Source organism: Callospermophilus lateralis, chromosome X (assembly GCF_048772815.1).
Source record: "Callospermophilus lateralis isolate mCalLat2 chromosome X, mCalLat2.hap1, whole genome shotgun sequence".
NCBI classification, from domain to species: domain Eukaryota; kingdom Metazoa; phylum Chordata; class Mammalia; order Rodentia; family Sciuridae; genus Callospermophilus; species Callospermophilus lateralis.
In genome coordinates, this window is record NC_135325.1 from 28030763 (window position 1) to 28058507 (window position 27745).

Genomic DNA, 27745 nt, shown 5'->3' on the forward strand with positions numbered 1-27745 from the left:
CAATAGGTACCTTAAATTACTATTTTATCTCTTTTTTAGTTTCCCCTCAGATAAGAATGTACTGTCTATTGTTTAGCCTAAAATCTAAGATTTACAAATATATCAGCAAAGTTACCTGGAATAGGGAGCAAAAAATAGTATGGTTTAAACAAAGAAGACACTAGTCCTAGAGTCAAAGTCAGAATCAATCGAACTAACTTTCTCTCTCTCTCTCTCTCTCCCTCTCTTTCTCTCTCTTTCTTTCTTTCTTGCAGTGCTGAGGATTGAACACAGGACTTTGTACGTGCTAGGGGTTTGTAGCTGAGCTACACCCCCAGCCCAGAATTGTTTCTCTAGGATTTTTTTTACATCTATAAAATGTGTTGGATAATTAAGGATCTACCTGCCTTACAGTATAATTCTGAAGAACAAATTCAGATAATGTATGTGACACTGCTGCTTAAACTCTGTATTACTATTTGGAAAGCAAAATTGTTAACATCATCATCATCTCACTGAAACAGTTTGGGCAGAAGCATCACTTGCCATGTCTACATGGAATAAGATAATTAAAGCCTTCCAGTGCTGACAGGAGTGGGCTTTGCCTGTTTGCTGATGAATCAAGTTCAGTGTGATGTTTTTATATTTAAAAGTAGAAAGGAGACAAGTAAGGAAGAAACAAGGAACGCTAAGGATGTGTTGCACAAAGCAAAATATGATAATATGATTTCCGTTCTGATTTATTAATTCAACTTTGTCAACAAGAGCAATTGCTATAAATGGAACCTCAGAAGACTTACATACATAAGGGTAGTATGAGGAAAAAGAAGGTAGTAGACAAAATATAAACCACTGGAAAAGGAGGAATCAGTAATATGATATTAAGAAAGTCAAGGGAATAAAGGCAGTAAAGACATATGTGGATAGAGAAGGCTGAAAGCTGTGAAAAGGCCTTAAGATTCAACCAGAGAAGGTCATGAGCATTTTGGGCTGTATCAAGTTCTATGAAAAGTTCAGGGTCAAAGTCAGTATGCAGGAGATGATCATCTAATAATAAATTAAAATTTATCATGCTACTCACTAGGCTACTTAATCAGTATAGTCTCTGTCATTTAACATTGCAACAACCCTGTGAGGTAGTTACCTTATAGTAAGGAAACTGAGGTTTGGAAACATGTTCAAGGTCACATGGCTATCAAAGGGATAGGCTTTGAACCCTGACCTGCTTGACTCCAAAGTCAGTAGTCCTTCCACTATGCTGTGCCATGGGTTTGGACATGATCCTATTTGAAGATTCTGCCAGTAAAAAAGAAATAGCAAAGTCAAAAGATATTTTGCTTGTCTGCTTTTGCTGTAGTTGTAAAGGAAGTACTCTGTGTGGCAGTAAGTGGCAAGGATACAAAGTCTATGGGATTGGAAGTCAGAAAACTTGTTGCTAGTACTGCCTTTGTCCCTCCACCTGCAGGCTATTGACTTCTGCAAATGTCTTCCTTATAGCCAATGAAATGGAGATGGTGATAGGTACCTGCAGAGTTTACTAAATCAGTTTCAAAGAGCACTGATAAGATTCAAATGAGAAGCCAGATGTGAGAGCCCATGGAGCATAACACACAAGGTTAGGGGATTAAGTGGGGTGAATGTGAGCTGGGGGCTCCATGTTCACTGTAAAAGAAGAGATCAGAGACACAGGAAAAATGTGTCCAAAATCCACTGGGAAGGCTCTGCAGGAGAGGAGGGTATGAAGCAGCTGTGGAGTTTGTGCAGGGAAGTCATAACCATGAGGAAGGCTTTTAACAAGTGTGCTGGAGGGCCTGGTTGAGCCAGACAACATCAATCAGATGCCTGAACACTTTTTTCTTTCTCTTCAAGAATGTTCTGCCTCCTGATTCTATGAATAGCTTCTTAGGAGTTTTATTACCCATTTTTATGTTTATCTCTAGCTTCTCATTTTATTAGAAGTCACCTTCTCATACCTTCTGTTTTCACATTAGTTATTCTCTTTCCATTCATCTCTGTCTCTGTTCTGATCAAAAGCACTCAATGCTCTGACACTGGAGTCATGAAGTAAACGTATTTAGTGTTTGCCACAATGAAAACCAATCTCTTTTCCTCTTTTGGGTTTATTTTCTATTTCGCTGGTTGCATGTAACTACAGTTGCTTCAATTCTCACACTCACCATCTGCTGTGAAGCTTTTGTTACACTGAGAGCTTGCAAGTAGAAATGGATGTTCTAAAGAATCCCCATCACCACTTGAGCCTCACATTTCTGCTTGGTAAACAGCTGAACAAGCTCTTGGTCTGGTCTTATCACCCACCCATTCTCCAAACAAAGGCAGAATTGCTGGGGGCTCTGCCTTCAAAGACTAAAGTTATTTAAATGTCACTAGATATGACATTTTGGGGACTAAAATCAGAACATTGACTGGATAGCACAAAACCCAACAACATAAAAATATATTTGAAAGGATAGGGACAATGACGCAAAAGATGGCTTATATTTAGGTTAACTGTGGTACTGTTTTCCAAAATTTAAGTATCAATTAAATAGCTCAAAGAGAAAAGCACAATTTAAAAAACAAAACTACATTATATGTGCATCTTAACTATAAGATTCCTAGGATACTAGACTCAAAAACATTGCTTTTAAATGTGAATATAAATTAAAGATAAAATAGGACTGGGGTTGTAGCTCAGTGGCAGAGTGTTTGCCTAGCTCCTCTGAAGGTCTGGGTTCAATCCTCAGCACTGCATAAAAATGATAAAAGTACTGTGTCCTTCTACAATTAAAATATATTAAAGATATTGTATATATATGTGTGTGTGTGTATATATATATATGTATATATATACAGAGTGAGAGAGAGAGAGAGAGAGAGAGAGAGAGAGAGATGAACTCCATGCTGATACAGTAAACTAAAACTACTATTTGTCTACAAATTAATTCATGGGGCAGAGTAAGAAGAAATTTGAAAGTAGATGATAATAATTTAGCACAAAATATAATTTTAGCACAAAATATATGTGTGAGTGATGTAATCCAGTTGCCATCTCTGTTTTGAAGTGCTGATTTGTTACAGACTAATAAGTGTTAACTCTCTCTAGTCTCTCGTACTTTCTTATTTTATATACTCTCAGGGATATTTTAAAATATTTTTTTCAGTACTTGGGATTGAACCCAGGGGCACTCTACCACTGAGAAATGTCCCTAGTCCTTAAATTTTTTTTTTTAATTTTTTAAAATATTTTTATTTTAGTTGTTGATAGACTATTATCTTTATGTGGTGCTGAGAATCAAGCCCAGTGCCTCACACATGCCCAGCAAGTGCACTATTGCTAAGCCCAGCCCCAGCCCTATTTTTTAAATTTTGAGACAGGGTCTCACTAAGTTGCTGAGAATCCTCCTGCCTTAGCCTCCTTAGTATAATTTTTGAATCATACTTAAAATGATTTTTGAATCATCTATTTCTATCTTTCATGCCCTTGCATCTAATTATGTGTCTATATTAAATCAACCCGATATACAGTATTAGAACTCCTACTAATTTCCTAAGAAGTAAAGCAACTATGTGTCCACAGTCTGCCTATCAGGCTGTCTCTCAAATAAGGGATGGTTTAGGGAAGCTGTTTCAGGTGGTTAGTCTTAAAACTAATTTTCAGGAGAAAAATATTTTTCCCAGAAAGTATTTTTATTATTAATTTTACTAACATTTGTTCTTACAATAGCAGAACTCTTCATATCTGTTGAAAATCAGATAATAGCTACAGAGTGCCATAGTTTTGCAGTAAGCTTATTTGACCATGGATAAAAACAAACTGGGGTGTATATATATATATATATATATATATATATATATATATAATTGAAGAAAGGAACAATTCTTGACATTGTTGGCCTTGGAGTAGCAGTCTCAACCTCAATATCTGAAGTTAAAAGGCCTAACTGTTTAAGGGTTAGTTTGCCCAGAACCAGTCAATGAGGATTTAGACCAGCACTATCTAGTAGAAAAATGATGCAAGTCACACATTTAATTTAAATTTGTTTAGTAGCCACATTAAAAGAGTAAAAAGAGGGCGGGGGTTGTGGCTCAGTGGTAGAGTGCTTGCTGAGCATGCGTGAAGTACTGGATTCTATCCCAGCACCACGTAAATAAACAAAATAAAGGTATTGTGTCCATCTACAACTAAAAAAATACTTAAAAACAAGAGTAAAAAGAAACAAATGAAATTCATTTTAACAACATTTTATCTAATACAAGAGATAAAATTTGTTATTATTTCAACATACATTTACAGTTATTAGTGAAACATGTTATCCTTTTTTGTACTCTTCCCTTACAGCATATCTCAATTCAGGCTGGCCATATTTTAAATGCTCAACAGCTACATGAGGCTGGTGGCTACCAAACTGAAACGATAAACTAATGTACTTCAGTTCTTACCCTTTCCTGGCTGTGAGTTCTTCTGCAATTCTTACACAGATATTTGCAAAGTATGTCATTCAAAAAAGAACCTAAACTCAAACGTGTGTTTTTCAAAAATACTTCCATTAAAGGAAACTTATCTTCTTTTAATTACCCAATTCCATCATTTAATAACTAAGTCTGGAGTTTTTTTCACTGTTGTTAATTTATATCCTCATTTGTTATAGAGTTTTCAATTATTTTATCTTGCTTAATTTACCAGACAGGCAAAGAATAGTCAACAGCCACTGTATGGTAGCCCTTTGGATGATTCAAAATTTATTGAACGACTTTGTAGATTTTATCACTAGACTATGCAATGCAGCATTTGAGAGTTTACTATGCAACATTTGCAATTTTAAAATGCCCCTCTATAAGTCCTCATTTACTGACCATAATGCCATTATATATATATATATATATATATATATATATATATATATATACACACACACACATACATATACATACACACACACACATATATATATATCTCCCCATTTTACAGAGGAAGAAACTGAGGCCCAGGGTTCAGTGAAACAAATAAGTCAATGAAAATCATACAACTAGTAAGAGGAGGGAGCAGGACTAATAAAGCCCACTGTTCTTTACATCACACCACAATGGCTTGTGGGGCTATGTAGTTTTTATATGTACTAGATCTGGTGGCAAAACAGTGCTAATGTGGTGACACTGACTTGGCTGAGAAGCTATTGGGACTGTCAGAGAAACGGCGTATTCTGTTCTCCCTGTCATCAGAGATAGTCAGAAAGTAGTTGTTGCTCTTTTCCTAACAAAGTATAGAAGTATTCTCATTCATTCTCAGTTGTGTTAAAAACTCAATAGTTAAAACTTACTAAGAGCTGAACCAGGTTCTAATCTGAACAAAGAATATACTTTAGTCTTAGAGATAATTAGGATCAGTATTAATTTGTTCATTTGAATAAATATTAATAACAAAATAAGTAAATGAAAATTATTTTTCCTGAAATTAATGACCATATGATATTTTAAGAAAGGGCTCTAAGCAGAATCTTGGAAGGATTAAGTAGCAAAGTCAATTTCTGTGGCTGAGTTCCACCCTTATCTAATAACCAATTTGAAGTCAAAAGATCCCAGTTGCCTCTGGCAATAATACAGGTCAGGTTGGCTTTAATGGGGCCATCTTCCTATAAATCAGGAAAGTTGATCTTCTCAACTAGTGATGACCAGAGGCCTGGGCAGGCCCACACAAGCATTTGGGTTAACTGCAAACTCATTATTTCTTTGATCTTTTACACATTTTACTACCATTCCCATATATTTTATTATCTTTTTTTTTTTTTTAACACACAGACAGAAATCCAAGTGGCTTCTAAATTCCTTGTATTCTTGTTCCCCCTTTTTCATCCTATGGGTTAAATACTCATCCGTCAGGGGAACTGAGAAAGGAAGCAGCATCCCATTAATTGAGAATATTTGACGGATGTAAAATTATTTCTTAAATAGGCAAATGTGTATTAATTAGAAATCAATGTTAACCACATTAAGCACTTACAAATAATGGGATTTTAGTAATAGATTTCACAAAGAGTTTTCAGTTCTGATAAGTATAATAAGTATATTAAAGCAGACTGCCCTGTTGAATACCAAATTTAAACTAAATGCAACACTATAGATATAAACAGCTATCAGTTATAAAATAAGATAAAACCAATTACTGTGAGAACTACTTGTCTTCCCTCTCACTTTTCATTAGGATGAGTTGGTAAATAATTACCTAAACTGTAATTTATTTCTGATGGATTTAAATTTTAAAAATTACAGGTCATTCCTAATCAACATTAAGGTACTATGAATCATCGAGCTTACTAGTTATTTATTAGTAAAGATTCCAGGTGACTAATTCAATGATCTTCATTGATATTTATCTTCAAGGATGTTAAAATGTCCTGAAAGAAAAGCATTTGCTTAAAAAGCCATTTGTGAATAAGAGCCAACATTAAATTTAAAAGAAGCCAAATTATTTGTCTCTCATAAGATGTTGCTCTGAGTCTCCTATTCAAAGAATTACTCAACCATGAATTTAGTGCAAATCTATTTGGGGACTCAACTAATAAAACAGAAAGATGTTAATCATAGAGATCAAAGGAGAAGGCAGAGGTGACTGAAATCCAAACCAAATAAAGGTCTGGTGTTACAAGTTTTTCTCAAACATATGAATGACTACTACTGAGATCATATTTTTGTACATGATAATAACAGAAATACAATATTCTAACCTCCTCTAGAAGGTATAATTCTTCTCTTGCTTTTTATAGTGGGAAATGTAAGCCAAAGGGGTGCGGGGAAGAAAGATCAGGGCATTTTACTATGATAGAAACCACACACCTGTTTCAACATGGGACTCCTTATTTTATTAAGAAAATTAGAGAATCACTAGTATATCTCAATTTTTTAATATTAAAATCTTAATATTAAAGCGCGAGGGCATTTTGTGGGATGCTCAAATGCACGTGTTTGCTAAAACTCACTGAACTGTATGTATATTTACATAGTTCATTTTATTTACAAATTCAGTAAAATTTAAAAAGCAAAAGAAAACGGGTATTCTGATAAAAGAGGAATCAATTATGTCAAAGTCAAAAAAGGTTCTTCACATACTTGGCATTTTATACCTTCCTAATTGTGTTATCTAGATTTTCCTTCTATTTGTTTGTACTTACTTTCTGATAACTGAGGAGCTCACAAAGGACATGTGTTAGGATAGTCTTCCTTACTACCCATTTCTCCCCTACATCTCCATTCTCCAGTGGGGGGCCAGTGCAGTATTTACTGCCAGTGGGGTCAACATTCTCCCCAGAAAGCAATCTATGGTCCGTTTTAATATGTAAATACACCACAAAGATCAAGATTCTCTGGCATGGTGAATAATTATCATTTTTTAATAACATGGTTTTCCCCATCCAGCCACAGTATCCTTTTGTCAATAAATTCTCATAAAAATTAGTATAAAATAAATGCAAACTAAAAAAATTACCAATGTGTGATGCTAATTTTGTAAGGGACCAATAAACATAATATGCTAATTGTTTTAATAGATAATTTAAAATCAGGGATATCTATATGCCTGCAGATTTATGGTCTCAACCATCAAATTATTTCTATATTTTATTTTGTTGGTACAAACAAAATAAAAATTCTAGCCAAAATTCAAGGTTTATATCAAGAGAAATTGCTAACTAAACAGGCATGTGTAAGTAAACTAGCTTGCCTTGCAGTCATAATTTTTCCTCTACTGGGAAATGAACCCAGGGGTGCTCTACCAATGAGTGACATCCTCAGCACTTTTTAAATTTTTGTTTTGAGAGAGGGTCTCTCTAAGTTGCTTAGGTCCTTGTGAAGTTGCCGAGGATGGCCTTGAACTTGTAATCTTCCTACCTCAGCCTCCTGAGTCACTGCAATTACAGGTGTGCACCATAGACCAGGATGTAGTCTTATTTAAAAAAAAAAAGTGGAGATCTTCAGAGTCCTAGTAGAAATGAAGTGACATCACCAATAGTATTGTGAGAGAGTTCTGAAAAAGCCTTATTTTTCCTTGTTTTAACAAAATCTTAAGTAATTAATATACTACCCTACCCTCATAATAAACTTTTCACTTGATCTTTTATACAAAACCTAAAAGTACATACTTAAATACCTGAAGATGGCAACTATTTAGATCAGCAATTTTTAACCGATTTGGAGTCAGAAACAATTTTAAACATCTGTTAAATAGTAAATGCTCTGAACTAAAAGATTTTGCACTACAATTTAAGAGAAACACAAAAGCCAAAACAATTGATCTAGATACAAATATCTTAAGGTCAGGCTCAGGACAGACAATCTGACTCAGTTCTTGTTTGCTATAAGAGCATTGTTTAGAAGCTGGTTCCTCCTTTTATACTCTAGTTATGGGCACAATTATGAGAATAACCATTTCTTAGATTTAAAAAGTACATTACTCATATAATTTTAGCCATTTGCCCCAAACCCCACCCTTTACTGTGTGGGATGCATGAAGCTACTATAAAGTGTTTTTGTGTTCCTACTCTGAAAAATTACAGGAAGTTCCTGAGAGCATTCTATGTGGCCCAATTTGCTGTTTCTCATTTTGATTTCACAATAATTGAGTATCATGTTTACACACATAAAATAAATATATTTGGGGGCAGCTGCCAAATAATGATGCTAAAGGGTTTCCACTTTTTGTTGTAGGTTGAATGCCAGAATATGTATTTCCTTACTCTTTAAAGAATGTAAATTTATAATCAATCTATCTTCTTTCTTCACTTTTTTCCCCCTGATTAGCTATTTTTTGCCATTCCATTAAACTTGCCATTTCATGAAACTTGGAATGGTAAAACAAAAATTTCCTTGACGATTGAGTTTGAAGTAGAGGCTTCTAGCAGCTGATTCACAGGCAGTTTGAATGCAACCATAGCAAGGCAGGATGCTTAATGAAAACCAGCAGATGGAAGGCAGACAGGCCAGGGCCTCAACTCCTCCTCACTTAAACAATCATTGGTCCCTTAACAGCAACAAAAGGCCTAATGTATAACAATATTACTGAAAACAAATATAATCAATACATTACTTAGGTCATTCTAGGTAATGGTTTATTGCATATATGTGACTTTTCAAGATTGGCTACCAACTTCTTCAGCTTGCCCAGGACTTTCGTGGTTGTAACACTGAAAGTCTTCTGTCCTGAGAACCTATCCTCAGTTCCTGTCAGACTAGGGTGTCAGACCTGGCATGCACTTACCCTTCTGAGCACTAACACTTTCTTCAGGAAGGCAGTTATGATAAATAGAACAACACACTTCTATTTTAAAAAATTGTCTTTTTAAAAATATATATATTTTTAGTTGTAGGTGGACATAATACCTTTATTTATTTATTTTTATGTGGTGCTGAGGACTGAACCCAGTGCCTCACACGTGCTAGGCAAGCACTTTACCACTGAGCCACGACTCCAGCCCCAAAGGCCTGTCTTTAAATCCTACCTCCATCACTTGGTAGCTATATCACCTTACAACATGAGTTTCCTCATCTGTAAAACAGAGTGAGGCCATAGTTCCCATACAGGATTGTAGTTAGTTCTGGATGATTCATAAAGAATGTGAAAGTTTTTTTCCATAGTGCACGACATGGAATGTGTACATGATGTTTTGTTTTCTTTTTATTTGATCATTTTTGGTGGAAATCATTCTTTTCTACCTTTAACAAATGTCAATCAAACCACATATGATCACAAGAAGATGATAATGTGAACATTCATTACTAAACCACACTGCCATATAGTTCAATGCCTACTTTAACTTTGCATTTTCTCATCCTATAATTTTTTGGGGGAAATCATAAAGAACTGGAGATAACCATATGATTATTTAGGGAAAAATGGGTGGAGTTAGAGTGTCTAATAATAATGACACTGGTTTAATATACAGCGAAACAGAATCTACATAGCTATATGTGTGTGGCCTACAGACTATCAGCATCATTCTTCTTCCAGACACTCCCTGGAGTCATCTTCATACCAACCACTGCTTCTCCCCCACTTCCTATGTGCAGCTGTCAAAACCTGTCCATTCTCTTTCTGCAACACCTGTCAAAACTCTCTTCCCCTTTCTGCTATTACCCCAGTTTCAACCCTCACTGATTCTTGTCTGGATCACAGCAAAGATCTTCTAATGGATTTCTTTGCCTTCAGTTTCTTCATTTAATTCTACTCACTGAAGTGTTTTAATCACTTTAATGAGTGATTTCACCTTCTCACATCAAAATCTATTTCACTGAAACAGAATGTTAGAAACGGGCATGACAATAACAGAGCCATCATCATACACTTGTCTTTGTCTTCACATTTTACTCAGAAAGAAAATGAGGACCTTGGTAGTCAGGTGATATGCCTGAAGCCACATGGTTAATTCACAGCACAACTGCCAGATGACCCCAGGTTTTTGATTCCCAATCCAGCACTCTTTCTGTTCTATGTGGAAGAGGACATTAAGTGTCAAAACTTTGAGGCAATCTACTCTTGATGGAAAAGAGACCTTTTAGAGAATGACCAAGAAATGCTATCTACTTGCAGAAATGGGGTATGAATGTTATTCTGTGTCTATTATTGCAAGTGGAAAGCTTCAAGATACTACTGCTACTGGATGTGCTAGCTTTAAACAAAAGTAATCTATGTCTAACATTTCTATGTCACTGTATAATTTATATACCACGTTATTTAATATGATAAATCACATGGCACCGAAAAGTTATGTTTTGTAAGAATAGTTAAAATTAAAAATTTCCTGCAAATTTTAGCAATTTCTTAAATTCATTTATATACGTGGATCTTGTCTTTGGTTAACTACTGAGAAGTAAATTTGCCAGGCTAAATGATCATAATTCCAAAAGAATCAGGTTTATAGAAAGAGCAAATCCAATTTTCTTCCACCAGAGGGAACTAAAGATCATATTGTACCTAGTTAGGCAATTATAATATCACCAAGATTTATAGAATATCACCAAGATCTATGGCTACAGATATTATTGGTCTTGAGGATATAATACACAGATGATTGTGTGTCTTTAACATGGATAATGACAACAATAACCATCAGCTAATATGTACTGAGTATTAACTATGAGTCAGGCTGTATTTTAGATGATGCATTGACCCATTTAACCTTCATGACAATACTAAGAGACAGACAATACTTATGTTATATATGGAAAAAAAAAAAAAACAGGCAGAGAGCAGATAAGTAACTCAGCCACAGAATAAGTAAGTCTGACCCCAGAATCTATGCTCTTACCTCTGCTATAATGCTTCTTAGGTCTACAATTGCTCAACTCTGAAAATGAATTTTAGATGTAAGCTATTTCTCTGTATTATTTCTAAAAACAGAACTATAAAGTGTTGATTAAAATAAAGCTCAATCAGAGCAAATTTCAGTAATGAAATAATAATACCTTTCAAAATCTTAGTTTAGTCTTTTCAGTTCAAATTACCTGATTTCATTTTGAAAAATTAGTGTTTTATTAAGATACAGACTCATTAAAAGACAATGACCAGGCAGGGCTCTGGGATGGCTGTGTAAGGAGGTCAGGGAAACCTCTCCCTTGGAGAGACACACAAAGTCCTCCCATGATATCTGAGGGGAATTGGCTCCAGAACTTCCTACAGAACTCTGCAGATGATCAAGTCCTTGAATATTAAATTGCACAGTATTTGCATATAACCTATTCTTTAAAGAATCTCTATATTACTTATAACACATAATAAAATGTTTTGTAAATAGTTGTTATTCTGTATTGTTTAGGGAATGGTGAGAAGGAAAAAAAAAAGTCTATACATGTTTACTACAGACCCAATTATTTTCTCAAATATTTTCAACCCATAGTTGGTTGAACCTTTTGGCGCAGACCCTGCAGATACAGAGGGGTAGCTGTATTTATCTAATCAAAACTGACAAAAACAATCATTCAGTTTCTGGAGATTGATCAAAGGACAAATTTTAAGAAACACTTATTCAATAAAATCTACAGAAATTTGGTAAGAACAATGGGAAGCTGTGGTAATGGAGAGAGAGGGATTATATGGGGAGTGTACCTGTCCCCCCATAGCTCTGTTGTGCAGAGGTAACTATTCTAAGGAAGCTCAGCAGCTCAGTGGCAGATCAGCCCCTTGAGGTGGAAGAGCTATTCAGGGTGCATTTGGCAGTTGATAAACATTGGCAGATCCCATTTTCCATAGTTCCATGCTGTGGAAGGCCTACATTGAGTGGGTTACAGAAGCCAATGGTAACGTCCATTCCCCTATCCTCAACTCCAGCTAAATACAGAAGATTTGGGTGAGGAAAATAGTCTAGTCCTCCTTTCCCACACAGCTCTGAGTTGCAAGAGAGCTACAGAGATGGACTTCAGCTCAGTGGCAATTCCTGCCTCTTTCAATTTCTTAGGGTGGAAGATATTAAGCACCTGGTGAACTTTGACAGATGTCATGCTTCCTGGCTTTAGACTATGGGATATCCATACTGTTTGGTAGAAGTGCCAGGAGGGGACACCAGTTCATGCTACACCTTCCACCATAAAACAAAGTCCCCACTACATAGGGAGGATTTGGATGGAATAGCCAGTGAGGAATGAGTTCCCCATTTCTCCCAGGATCTGCTCCATGCAGAAATTCTGATCAGCAGAGGGTACAGTAAGCTTCACAGACTAGCAAGCCCTGTCCCTGTCAAGGGGCCAGGTATTAATTCAATCAGAATATGGTACAATTTATACCATAGGGCATTGTTAAGAACAATTAAAATCATCAGCTAGCAATTAGTGTAATATAATAACAACAGAGGTAAATACATCTAATGAAGATATCGGGAAAAAAATAGTTAAAGAGAGCCCAGCTAAAGTGACAACAAGCCCTGGAATGGAAGAAGGCTGTCAGTATCCACAGTTGTTACGATAAGAAGTTAGAAGAAATGCAAAAATGAGAAAAGTGTGACCCTTACATGGGGGAAAACAGCAAAAATTAGAAATGGCCTTTGAGAGGGTCCAGATGTTAGAGTTATCAGAAAAGACTTCAAAACAGTTAGAATAAATACATCCATAGAACTGAAGGAAATCATGTTTAAGAAATCAAAGGCAGATATGACAACAATAGAGATTTGAGCTGCAGAAGAATCAGCAAACCTGAAGATACACTGACAGATATTAAGCAATGTGAATATAAAGAAAGAAGAATGAAGAAAAATTTAATAGTCTTAGAGAAATGTCAAACACCAGTAAGTACACCAATATATGCATAATTAGAGTGTCAAAAGAAAAGAAAAAAGGAGCTAAAATTTTGATATAAAGAAACAATGAATAAACAAACAAATAAACAAATAAATAAATAAAGGAGAAATAGATGAGTCTCCTATGTAGAAGATATTCAAATACTAATCAGGTTATCTTACTCTACTAGTATTAAAGATTCCATGAATCTGTTTCTTTCTGTCCATTTCTATTGTCACTTGGGATTTAGTTGAGGTCATCATTTATCTTGCCTAGATCATTGCAAAAGCTCTCAAATTGTGTCCCCATACCACAAAGGGCTCCTTTTAAAATGAAAATTCCATCATTTTCCACTACAGTTTCCCCTACATTTTCACATACTATTCCCCTTAGACATGACTTACTGGCTTATTTGGGAATTTCTCAGAATTACTATAGCATTTATTTTAAAAAGAGGCTCCTGGCACATATCTCATACCTATTAGATTAAACCCACTCAGGAAGGGGCCCAAAGACCCATCAGTGCTTTTAGTAAGCACCATCCACACTTTCTTCCCCTACAATTATTCTGCACAATGAAAAATAAAAACCACAGTGAACTGGCCCGCCACTACTTATGTCTTTGTCTTTAGCTTGTGCTGTTCCCAGAAAGTTCCAAGTAGGAACCACTTTGTGACCAGACAGGATTATATTATAGGAAGGGGTAACCAGATATCCATATAATGTAATGAATATATAGTGCATATGATTCAGGGAATCATAATTCAACTGTAGAAGTAAGTGAACCATTATTTCTATTTGAACATAGTAGTACAAATGCATGCATTTCTTTGCTACCTCTTGAAGCCCAACTAATCTTTCAGTAAAGGTGTTAAGAAGGCATAAACCTATAAACATAAAGAGAATAAGAGGAGAGAGAAGCTTATTGGATAGGTAAACAAAATCTTGGGTTGTAGAAAGTAAATGGACAAAATTAGCAGATCAGAGAAAGCTAAAATCCAAATGTGGCCATGCTTAAGGTATGCCTCTCAATTTCTGACAGCAGGAAATGCAATAGACTAACTACCCAGGTACAGCACCATGAATCCATCACTGAATTCCAATCAACATCTTGCTTACTACAGATTACAATAAGCTAGTGATCAAGAACAGTAGGAATACTAAAGCAGGTTCATTCCTGTGAGTTTTATGGGACTTTGATGGCCAACTTTGGCTCAAGGACTTCCAAGAGGCCTTTCCAAAACATCCTCAAAACTGTACCCTGGTTTAAGAATTTCCCTACCCAATCTTCCTTTATTTCTTGCCTTTCTCCTCCAAAGGATTTAGACCTGCATAATTTGTGATGGATCTCTAAGCTTCCTTGGGTTTTCTACCCATTCATTTTATTCACAGAAATTTCTCAGTAAATTTCTTCCAAATCTAATTCTTTCTTGACAGCTGCCTTTTGCAGAACCTAAACTAACATATCAATCTTATAATAGGCCAAGCCAGTAAGAGCCAGCTGATATGCTCGTCTAAATATTCCCAGGAAGGTTTCAGGAATAAGAAGCACCAGGCAGTTTTGAAGGTAGAGGTGCATGGTGCAGCCTGGAGGGCTGGATTGGCTGAAACTCTTTGGGAGCAATCTGACCCTAGATATCCTTGACCAAGTAAATTATCCTCTGCTACTTTTAAATATTTTGGCACCAGGGATTGAACCGAGGGTGTTTAAACACTGAACCACATCTCCAATGTTTTTTCTTTTCTTTTGAGACAGGGTCTCACTAAATTGCTTAGGGCCTTGCTAAGTTGCTAAGGCTGGCTTTGAAGTTGTGATATTCCTGTTTCAGCCTCCTGAGTTGCTGGGATTATAGACATGCGCCACCACACCTGGCTTCCCCTACTTTTTGGAGATTTTGGATACCAGACTCATAATTCAGGTCAAAATGGGATTCTGTACTTGAACAGGAGGATGAAATGGAAAGTTAAATTTGCTAAACATGCTGTAAACCTCACCTCCAACATACACAACCTTAACCCAAGGTAGAAAGAAGATCAGAATATTCTTTGTCAAACTGATCTGCTTAAACCCTACACACATTAGACATCCATGGAGCTCTAAAAAATAGCTCAGTCCTTGTCTAAACACCTATGACTAAGTTACCCACATTGTTTTAGTCAGGTTTTTTTTCTTCTGTGACCAGAAGACCTGACTACTTTAGAGAAGGAAAAGTTTATTTGGGGCTCACAGTTTCAGGGTCTCAGTCCACAGAGAGCCAAGTACATTGCTCTGGGCCCAAGTGAGGTAGAATATCAAGGTGGAAGGGTAGCAGAGAAAAGAGGCTCAGGACATAACAATAAGAAAGCAGAGAGAAGAGTGTTCCTCACCAGGGACAAAATATATACACTCCAAAGGCATACTCCCAGTGACCCACCTCCTCCAGCCATAACTTACCTGTCTCCCCTTACCACCCAGTTAATCCCTATTGGAGGATTAGGTTAAGGCTCTCATAACCCAGTCATTTCACCTCTGAATGTTCTACTATTGCCTTACACATAAGCCTCTGGGGGACATCTAATATCTAAATCATAACACATATACACAGAGTTTATTGGAACTATTTAATATTTTTCTCTTAAAAAAGAGCTAAGGATAATCAGATACTCAAGGAAAATCTCTAAAAAGAGCCTTAAACAAAGAAATAGAAACACATTTTTTCCAAGGAAACTATTTCCTGTGTAAACAATGCAAAGAAATTTTTTTTTAACTATTAAGAATGTTATAAAACCTCTAAAACAAAAGTATGAAACTATATGATATGAATAATTTGAAAGAGAAACAAAAAAGCCTTTGAAAGCAAAAAGCTAGAACAAAAAATATTTGAATAGAAGCATTAGTAGATCAATTTGAGGAAATATCTTGAAGTACAACAGAAAGATAGAAATGAGAATAGAAAAAAATGATAAATGCTGGCCAAGACTATGAAGTGTAATATTATTTTTAAAAATGGCAACAAGAAAGAAAGAACAGAGAAACTCATGGGAATGAAATTATTTATAAAATATAAAAATCTTTCTCTGAAGAAAGGATTTTCAGATTTAAAAATATTTCCAAGCACCTAACATGATGACTTTTAAAAGAGTCCACAGTGAAGCACATCATTGTGAAATTTCAAGGTACTGTGATAAAGAGATTATTCTTCAAGCTTTCAAAACAAACAAACAAAAAAAGAAAGAAGGAAAGAAAAAGAAAAGGCCAGGTTACTATTCTTTTTAGTTTTTTTTTAAATTTTTATTAGCTACACATGACAGTACAATGATCTTGACAATTCATACATTTGAATCAAATGAGGTATTTTTAAATATTTTTTTTAGTTATAGATGGACACAATATCTTTCTTTATTTTCATGCGGTGCTGAGGATTGAACCCAGTGCCTCATATGTGCAAGGCAAGCGCTCTTCCAAAGTAGGAAAGGATAATGTGATAGAATATCTGATGGGATACCACTGAGCTATAACCCCTGTGTCCCAGGTACTATTCTAACGCTTTACATATGTTTTTCATTTAATCCTCTCAATAGTTTCAGTGGAATAGAATATGTTATACCTGATTTTTTTTTAAAATGAGGAAACTTAGGCACAGAGAAGTTATATGATGTGCCCATGTTGCACAGCTGGTAAGTATGATATGAACCCTAGTAATCTAGTTATACCATATAAAGTTGATATCAATATGCTATGCTTTTTCAAAATTCTGAGAAGTTTCTTCTGATGCAGAATTCTATACCCAGCTGAACTATCAAATTATAGAGTAGAATAAAGACATTTTTAGGTATTTCCTGGGAAGTTACTAGAAGGCATACTCTACCACAATAAAAAAGAAAAATGAAAAGTACAGGAAATCTAGGAAACAGGGACTCTGGCATAGATGAAAGACAAACAGAATTCCCCTGATGAGAACCCAGTAGGGCAAGATGTAGCAACCAATTTATAATGAAACAGATGAAGAGCTCACAGGGAGGGAGCCCTCCGTTGCCAAGAAAAATAATGAATGTGATAAATTATCCGATGGGATTGAATGTACTGAGAGAAGCTATACAGTTTAGTGGGATGATCTAGGAATAAATTAGAAATTAGAAATAATATATAAAAAAACAAAACAGTAAAAAACTAAGTCAACTATTTATTTTAGGCAAAACAACAACTTATACCAGAAATATAATCACATCATACCAATGATTCAAATATGAATAATTTTATAAAATGGGGAAGAGGAAGCAGGGCAGGAGCAGAAAGGAGGGTAGAGGACAGCAACATAAAAGTGCTGCATCTTTCATAGTGGAAAGGCAGTTAATTTATGATATATTTATGATATTTAAAACTATAAAATCAGAAGCAAGAAATGATTAAAGTGGTTGCCTCAGATAATAGACTGGTGAGGTTTGAATGAATCGGGATAGAAATTGCTTTTTTGTTGTTGTTTAGAAATAGCATGATTTGACTTTTAAAACCTACATGCTTGCCAGGCATGGTGGGGTATGCTATAATTGCAGGAACTCAGGAGGCTGAGGCAGAAGGATTACAAGTTCCAGGCCAGCCTCTGTAACTTAGGGAGACCCTGTCTCAAAATAAAAACTCAAAATGACTAGAGATGCAGTTCAGTGATAAAGCACTCCTGGATGCAATCCCCAGTACCCAAAGCAAACAAAAACAAAAACAAAAAAAATGTGCTTATATTACTTACATGAAAGTAAAACTCAACTATTTAAAGAATCAGAATAGAATTTTCTAGAATCCATCCCAAACAATATATTTATGATGACTCAAGAAAGAGAAGACATAATGTTCAGTTGGTCACATTTACCCACCATTCCCTATGACATTCAGCTGTGGAACTGCTGGGGCTGAGTTCAAACATTTTATTCTAGAGGTGCCATCATATTCTGAATATTTATTTATATTACACATATAGAGACAAACACATTTAAAATGAAAGCAAAACCAAAACAAAACAATAACTACAGGCATGAAGGATATAATATAAGGAATGAACAGCTATGAACCTTAGAACCCTTAGAAGGTCCATCTTTCCTAGTAAACTTGCTAAGGTAACACCAAGGATCTTGGATAAGGTTGCTTTGTAAGTAGTTCATAGTTCAACACTATTCATGGCTCTCTCTTTTTGGGGACAGTTACCTTGTCAAAGGTAACAAAACCCAAGTAATGTGTTGTAGCTACAATAGCATATTGCCACTAACAAAAACAAGCAGTTTCTAGCTGTTTTATTTATTGTTTAAACTTTATTAGTCAATTTAGTGTTAATTCTTTTGTATCATATTCAAAAGAACTTTTGTTACAATAGCAGACATTTAAAAAATAGCAGACATCTAAATGGTGGTAATACTCATTCAGGTCTTGGATACTTTGAAATAAACACAAGGCTGTACCGTGGAAGGATGGCTCTCCCATTTTAACATAAGCACCCATTTTATACTGTCCCGATTCATATGGAGTTTGATACACTGTTAATGGAGTACTAAAATCCATAATTAAAATGGCCTTTTTCTTGTTTTATTTCTTGGTTAATTACAATCTTCAAACAGGCCACTGGAAATAATTCCCTTTAAAATTCTCAGTTTTGTCCATTTTTAATTCTCTTCTTTTTCAAAAATATGGGCACGGGTTTCATTAATGTCATTAGTTGCAATGCCTGCTGAGAGAAAATGCTGACTTCGTGCACATGAAATCAATTTTCTGAATTAGAAAAGGTTTTTGTGAAGCTACTTTTTGCATAGTATTTATTTTCTCAGAAGCCTTCCCTGTAGGAAATGCTTTAAGTAGTATGCTAGGTGCTAGATTACCAAATCTACATTTATGTAATAAAACTTCTTGTTCCTTCACTGCTTTCAGCCATTTAACCTTGTTGCAACCTACAATGTCTGAGGAAGCATATAGAGACCTCAAAGAGTATCCTTCCCTAGGAAGACAAGGCAGGTATTTCTAGCTTTATATTTGTGTATTAAGGGACAAAGGTTACTCTTGAGTGAAGCAATATGTAATGAGTGAAAAGAGATTAGGAAACCCAGAAAGCAAGTGGGGAAAGGGTGGGGAGAAAGGTAAGAGGGCATTTTATGTGCAGCAGGTCCAGAGCAGGAGAACCAGGAGTAGGCAATGCCATGGGTAGACTTCAGGGTATGACTGGAGGATAGGCAAAGAAAAAGAACACCCTAGGTATAACTAAGATTCCTTTCAGGAGGGATGTCAAATTCAAAGAAGCAAAGTCAGACTCAGGATCCAGAGCTGGAGTAAAGACAGTGCCCCAGAAGCCAACAAAGAAACAGTAAGGACATTACCTAATAGATATGCCCACCCCCGGGACAATATCATAGGACAGTATAATGGGTAGGCTGCTTTTATAAGTCTAGACTTGTACCCCCTCAGGCCTACCATGAAAATATTCAAAGGAGAGTCCAGCCCTTTATATGGTGGGGCTGCTAAAGAAATAAGGAATATCGGAGAAGAGTGCAGAGAAGTGAAGTACAGAATAGAAACCTAATAGAAAAAATAATGTGGGGAATAAAGGAGTGCAGGCTTTTAAGAGGACAGTATAATTACAGTAATTCAGACTATATGGTACATTTTGTCTCTTCAAGGATTGAAATTAATGGTGGATATTTAGAAATAGCATAGATTCATTCACATACTTCTGCCTCATACTTTATGATTAGACATGTGAACATTTTAAATGTTGGGATACATTCACTAGGAGGCTTACAAATACTACAGAAACGACATTAAATGTAGCAGAATCAATAAACAAAATGGAAATAGGTAAAAATGAAAATAAGTATTACTGGGTCACCTACTATGTATGAGAGGGAGGTATGTGTTTTTAAAAATATTTTAAAATTCCATTAAGTTTCTTGAGGGTGAAGACTGTTTACAACACAATACCATGCACTACACTTGATAGATAGCACACATAGTAGAAAATATATGAGATTTTGAAGAACTTGAGTTCAGTGGAATGTCTTAGAGCTATTAATGGAAAAAGATAACTTAAATATCCTGATATGAAGGGAACTTTATAATAGCTGTTAGTGAAAAAGGAAGATACAAAATAGTGTGTGGAATATGTTACATTTTATCCAAGAAAGAGGAAAATGTGTGTGTCTTTTTTTAAATTTTTTTTTAGCTGTAGATGGACACAATTTCTTTATTTCTTTATTTATTTTTATGTGGTGCTGAGGATCGAACCCAGGGCCTCACGCAGGCAAGGCAAGCACTCTACCACTGAGCTACAACCCCAGCCCTGTGTGTGTGTATCTTTATATAAACATGTGCACACACACATCCCCCATTTATAATTTTAAAGAAAAGACAATGAAAAATAAACAAAGCTAATGAAAATGATAAGTTATGGAGAAAGAAGAGAACAGAAATGGAAAATACACTCTGCTAAAGTACCCTGTTTTAAAGTTTCCTTTTGGAACCATGTAAATGTTTTATGTAATTACAAAAATTAAATTAAAATAAAAACACCTAGAAATCAAAATCAAAATAAAACAACCTAATAATATAGCAAGTGGGTGGTTAAACCACAAAGAGAAGAGTTATTTTAAGCAAAATATTTTACTTAAAAAGACTTTTACTTTGAAATAATTTCAGACTAGAAAATTACTGAATGTTTTGCAATTATAAATCTAGCTGCCACTTTTCCAGTAATGTAATCTGCTCCGATTATACTTTAGAATTTTTCTAAAAAACTGTCTTAACACAGAGTTATAGTGAAAATGATTGCCAATTAACAACAAGTTTCCCACCCAGGTCCCCTTAGATTTCCAATCAAGTGCATCATAATCTACCCATAAGTGTTGCTTAGAAGATGCTTGACTTGGTCTTTTGAAGTGAAAATGTGACTCAAGAAAGACTATTGTACAAAACCTGGAAATGGGCCTCTACTCTGTAGTTCTGTAGCTGAGCCCTTACTTGTTAGAGCTGCCCATCTACTTTGAAGGCAGTATAGTGTGGTGAAGATGAATTAGACCTTGGGGCTTAACAATATTGAGTTTGAATCTGGGCTCTGCATTTACTTGATTGATCTGTGAGCTTGAACAAGTCACTTACCTCTTTTAAACTTCAGTTTTTTCACCTATGAAATAGGCACAGTATGAACTTATATAATAGAATTGTACTGAGAACTAATGAAACAACTCTTAGCTAGGCACCTCACATTACCAAAGTTGCAATAAATGTTATCTACTGTTGATATATTTTTATATTATTAATTCCAACCACTGTAAAACTCTATCCTTCTAGTTTACTCTCACAACTTTTGTTCTTAACCATTTTTAGAAATATAGCAATAATCTTCCAACCAGAGCATCAATGGAAATAAGCTAAACTTTACTATTATATTTGACAAAATTCTGTAAGAGTCTGTTCCCATCTGAAAGTGAAGTCATTAGAATTAAGATTCTTTGAAATCACTTTAAAAACCATGATAAGGACTTCTACTTTCAGCCATGAAAATTTAACTGGAACAGAAGTTTCTTTTCCCATTGCACTAGGAAAGTGAACAAAATGTATGAAACAAATATTTCCAGACATTGAAACAATTGTTCCTGGAAGCAATTTCCAGTCCCCAACAAAGGGAGGAGAAACAAAACAGAGCAGTGTTACTGAGTTGAGAAGATAGAAATCACAGTTTAGGAGAATGAAGGAGAGGGAATGTTCTGGACAGAGTACCAGGAAGAAGGGAGTTAGGCATAAAAAAAGCTCCAAAAATCGGCACAAAGAACACTACGGATCTTTACCTTAATAATAATTTGTGCATGTATACTGTGAAATTCTATGAGGCAGGGAAAAGACAGTAGGGACACTGGAGTTCTAACCAGATGCAATAGAGAGACCTCACTTAATGCTAAAGACAATTCATATCTATGTATTGAGCTAAATTAAGTGCCAGAATAAAGGCTATTGTAATTCTGGATTAAGGAAGGAAGCAGTAAACTATACAACATAACTGAAAGAATAACCAATCAATACAAACAGACCTATAAATGACAGATAAGCAAGGATTCCAAGGAAGGAAGTTAAAATTAGCTTAGAAATATGCACAAGGATTTAAAAAACAAAAGAGCTTCCTAAATTGGAAAAATACACTATCTTAAGGGAAAAATTCACTTGATGAACTAATCAGACAATGCATGAAAAACATCAGTAAACTTGAAGAAACAGCCACACAAATTTCTCAAATGTAAGCACATTTCTCAAGACAGAAAAAATGAAATTAAAATACAGAAGCTCAGCCAGGTACAATGACTCAAGCCTACAATCCCAGTGACTCTGGTGGCTGAGGTAGGAGGATTATAAGTCTGAGGCCAACCTGGGCAACTTAGTGAGACCTGTCTCAAAGTAAAATAAATAAAAATGGCTGGGATATAGCTCAGTAGTAAAGTGCCCCAGAGTTCAATCCCCAGTACCAAAACCAAAAACAAAACAATAACAAAAAAAAAAAAAAAAAAAAAAAGAAAGAAAGAAAAGTACAGAAGCTCAATAACGTGTTGGACAATGTTAAGGGGTCTAACATGTCTGTAATTGGAGCCTTCCAAAGGAAAGGAGAGACAGTTGTAGACAGGAAAACAATCTGAAGAAATATTGCACAAAAATTTCCCAAATGTTATGTGAACAAAAAGCCTGCAGATACAAGAAGCTAAAAGAATCTCAAACAAATTAAAACTAAAAGAGCACTAAGGTACATTGTCAACAAACTGCATAAAAACAGCAATAAAAACAAAATTTAAAAGAATTCAAAAAAACGGACACATTGTATAAAGGAAAAATAATGACAAAAAGTCAGTTCAAAGTTAGTTCATAATATGATCAACTCAACAAAAGGACACGACTATCTTAAATGCACCTAATAGAAGAGCTTCAAAACACATAAAAGACAAAATTATAGATGTATATGAATAGATAAATTCACAATTGTAACTGATAATACAAGTAGGCAAAAAATCAATGAGCTGAATAGTTCTATTAACTAACTTGAAATAAATGATATTTACAGGCTACTATACACAGCAACCATGTTCTGTTCAACTACTCACAGAACATTTACTTATTTTTTATTGGTGCATTATAATTATACATAATAGTTGGATTTATTAATGCCATATTTGTTATATGCACATACCTAACTCAATCAATCTCACTCCATTTCCTTTTCCCTTTCCTTTTCCCTCCCCCAATATGCTTGCTCTATTTTACTGATCTCTTTATTATTATTATTATTACTATTTTAATTAGTGCATTATAATTATATGTAAAAGCAAGGTTCACTGTGGTATATTTGTACATGGACAAGGCATAATTTGGTAGATTTTAGAACATTTACTTATATATAGGCCATTTTCTGGGACAATTAGAAAAGGTCTCAATAAACTGAAAAGGATTCAAGAAATATAAAGTATATCTCTGATGACAATCAAATTTAGACTCAATATTTGAGTTGAAAATAACACTCTTCCAAATAATTTATGAGTCAGAAGAAAAATCTAAAGGTAAAATGGAAAGTATACTGAGCTGATTGAAAATTTGAAATCTCACTATAGCAGCACTTGGGAGAAATTTATACCATTAAAGAACTACATTAGTAAAAAAGAAAGGTCTCAATTTAATTATCTTAGCTTCCAATTAAAAAAAAAACTAGAAAATAATGAGAAAACCAAAATAAATTCATGAAAGTATGTGGGGGGGGGAACAAAGACAACTAAAGTGGATAATGGAAAAAATAAAGCAAAAAAACTAGTTCTTGAGCTGGGTACAGTGGAACATGCCTGTAATTCCAGCAGCTCAGGAGGCTGAGTCAGGAGGATTGCAAGTTCAAAGCCAGCCTCAGCAATGGCGAGGTGCTAAGCCACTCAGTGAGATCCTGTCTCTAAATAAAATACAAAATTGGGCTGGGGATGTGGCTCAGTGGTTGAGTGCCCCTGAGTTCAATCCGTGGTACCACCCCTCCTCAAAAAATAAATAAATAAATAAATAAATAAATAAATAAATAAAATAAAAACCCAAACCCTAGTTCTCGAAATAGATCAATGGAATTGATATAACAGTCTGATCAGAAGAAGATATGAACTAATAATATTAGGAACAAAGAGAGCAGCTGACATCACTGAGGTTATAAATGTTACAAACAACAATAAATTTACCAACTTAAATCAAATGGGAGATTTCTTGAAAGACACCAACTACTAAAGCTTAAGAAGAATAAACTGAATAGTCCTATATCATAAGAAAGAAAGTTTGTTCTAAACCATCCCTTAAAGAAAACTCTAGACCTAATGGTTTCACTGATGAATTCTACCAAACACACAATGAAGAAATAATACCAATTCTACGCAACCCCCTCTCCTCAAATTGAAAAGGAACACTTCTCAACTAATTCTATGAGGTAAACATTACCTTGTTACAAAACCAGTCAGAGACACTACAAGAAAACTTTACACCAATATACAATTTTCAGATGTTGCAGGTTGGTTTATAACTATAAAAATCAACATAATTCATCATGTTAATAAACTAAAAAGTAAAAGACACAGAATCATATCAATAAATGTAGAAAAAGCATTTGACAAAATCCAACATCCACTCAATAAAAACTCTCATAAAATTGGGAACAGAAAGGAACTTCTTCAACCTGAAAAAGGTTATCAACAAAAACTTAACAGGTAACATCATACTTAATAGTAAACATCAAATGTTTTCCCTTTACAATGAGGATAATACAATATTTGTTCTCAAGACTTCTATTCAACATTATACTGGAGTAGAGTACTAGCCAGTGCCATCGGGCAAGAAAATCAGAGGCATCCAGAATGGACAAGAAGATTATATTTGAGATGACATAGCTGACATATAATCATCAATGAAAAAAGTAATAGAAAATTACAAAACTATTATTAGAACTACTATGTGAGTTTAGCAAAACTGAAGAATACAAGAATGATATAAAAAATCAATTGTATTTATATCCTAGCAGCAAAACATTGGACGTTAAATTTTTAAAAACTCACATCAGCATCAAATATATAAAATAAAGAGATAAATTTCACAAAAGATGTGGAAAACATTTATACTAAAAATTACAAACTGCTGCTGAGAGATATTAAGTAAGACATGAATGAAAGATAGCTATGAGCCAGGTATGGTGGTGCATGCCTGTAATTCCAGTGACTCAGGAGAATGAGGCAGAAGGATGACAAGTTTGAGGCTAGACTGGGCAACTTAATAAAATTCTGTTCCAAAACAAAAAATAAAAAGGACTGGGGACATAGCTCAGTGGTAGAGAACCCCTATGCCCAACCCCCAGTACTGCCAAAAAAAAAAAGAGGATAACTATGAGTTGGAATACTCAATGTCATTAATATGTAAGTTCTATCCAAATTATTCTATATATAGGTTGTACTTACTTTGCAAAGCACTGTGTAAACTGAAACATGTGCATATTGGAACCATGCAGGGTGAGGCCTTCGTTTCAATATGCACATGTTTCAGTTAACAGAGTACTATGCAAAGGTGAGGACTACCATATTCAACATAATCTCAAATTCCCAGAAGGCCCTTTCTGTGGAAATTGACAAACTACTCATAAAATTCATATGGAAATGCAAAGGGAACTAGAAAAGTCTAAAAAATTTTGACCAAGAAGAACAAAGTTAGAGTATTGATACTACCTGATTTTAAGACTTATTACAAAGCTACAGTAACCAACAGAGTACAGTATTACCTTGAAGATACATCAGTAGGTGTGTGGAACAGAATAAAATTTTAAAACATACCATACAAATATGTATAATCAACACTTTTGTTTTGTTTTGTTTATTTAAAATAGTATTTTTATTTTTTATTTGTTCTTTTTAAATATATATGACAGTATAGTGTATTTTGACATACATATATGGAATACATACTTATTCTAATTAGGATCCCATTTTTGCAGTTGTACATGATATACTGCCAACTTTTAATGAAGCTGCAAGGAGAATTCAATGGAGAAAGGATTTTTAATAAATCATGCTGGAATAATTGTATTTGCATTTGTAGAAACACACACATACATATATGTATATACCCAAAATTATTCTTTATAAAAATCAATGAAAACAATAAACTCCCACCAAAAAAACGTGGTAAACTAGAGTTCATCAATACTAAAAATTTCTGTTTGAAAGAATTGGAAACATTCCAATAATCAAGGAAAAAAGAGTAGATACAAATGATTAATATTGGAAATGAAAAAGGAGACATCATTATAGATGTCAGACAGGAACATTACGAGAAATACAGAAACAAGATACACCAATAAATCCAACCAATAAAATGAAATTTACAAATTCCTTGAAATGCTCAGATTACCAAAACAGACATAAGAATAACTAGGAAATATGAATAGCCTGATGCTTATTTCAGAAACTGAATGTTTGATTTAAAATCTACATACAAAAAAATTCCAAGCCCAGATGGTTTCACTGGTGAATTCTATCATACATGAAGAAAAAGTAACATCAGTTTGATACCAACATTTTAAGAAAATAAAGGAATTCATTATGAGACCAGGCAGCCTGATTCTACTGATACCAAAGTCAGTAGAAACTTGAAAAAGAAAACTAGAAGACGATATTCTTCATAAATACTGATACAAAATTATTCTAAAATATTAGTATATTTACGAGTATATAAAACTCTAATACATCATAACTAAGTGAGGTTATACTAGGAATGCAAGGTCATTTTAACATTCAAAAATGAATCAATATAAGTTACAGAATTAAGAAGAACTATATAAAAATCTTGATACAGTAAAAGAGCAGTTAAAGAAGTTCAACATCAGGCTGGGATTGTGGCTCAGAGGTAGGGTACTTGCTTACTATGCCTGAGGCACTGGGTTCGATCCTCAGCACCACATAAAAATAAAATAAAGATATTGTGTCTACCTATAACTAAAAAACAAATATTAAAAAAGTTCAACACCTGTCCATGATACAAATTTCAACAAGTTAGTTAGAGAAAACAAAGTCTTGAACCTAATAAAGGATATTTATGGAAAATTGACAGCTAATATAATCCTTTGAAAGATGGAATCTTTTCCACTAAGATCATTTAATCTTTTCCACTAAGATCATTAACAGACAACCAATCATTTTGTTGTCTAAGTCAAGGCATTTAGAAAAGAAAGAAAAGGGATACAGGAGGGAAAGAAATAGAAAGTATCTTTATTTGCATATGATATGATTGTGCATTCTATTTAGAAAATCTTTAGGAATTTAGAAAAGCTACTAGAACTAATAAGCAAATTGATAAGGTTACCAAATATATTATCAAAATATTAGAATCAATTGTATTTGTACACACTATCAACAATTGTTAAACTAAAAACATAAACATAATACCATTTACCATAGCATTCAATACAAGGGATACTAAAAATAAATGAAATATGTATAAGATTTCTCTTCTTAAAACTAC

The 27745-nt window shown here is 34.5% G+C and overlaps 1 protein-coding gene across 5 annotated transcripts in view; it reads right to left on the bottom strand.

The window, feature by feature from the left end:
• Cask (calcium/calmodulin dependent serine protein kinase) overlaps positions 1–27745 on the bottom strand; it is a 348936-nt gene that overhangs the window by 219217 nt on the left and 101974 nt on the right. Inside the window, exon 1 of one of the 5 annotated variants that reach the window (XM_077106549.1) lies at positions 1202–1265. The exons of the other annotated variants lie outside the window; for them this stretch is intronic. The gene's annotated coding sequence lies outside the window, so the exon portion shown is untranslated. Of the gene's footprint in view, positions 1–1201; positions 1266–27745 lie in introns of those variants that run through there. 5 annotated transcript variants of the gene reach the window in all.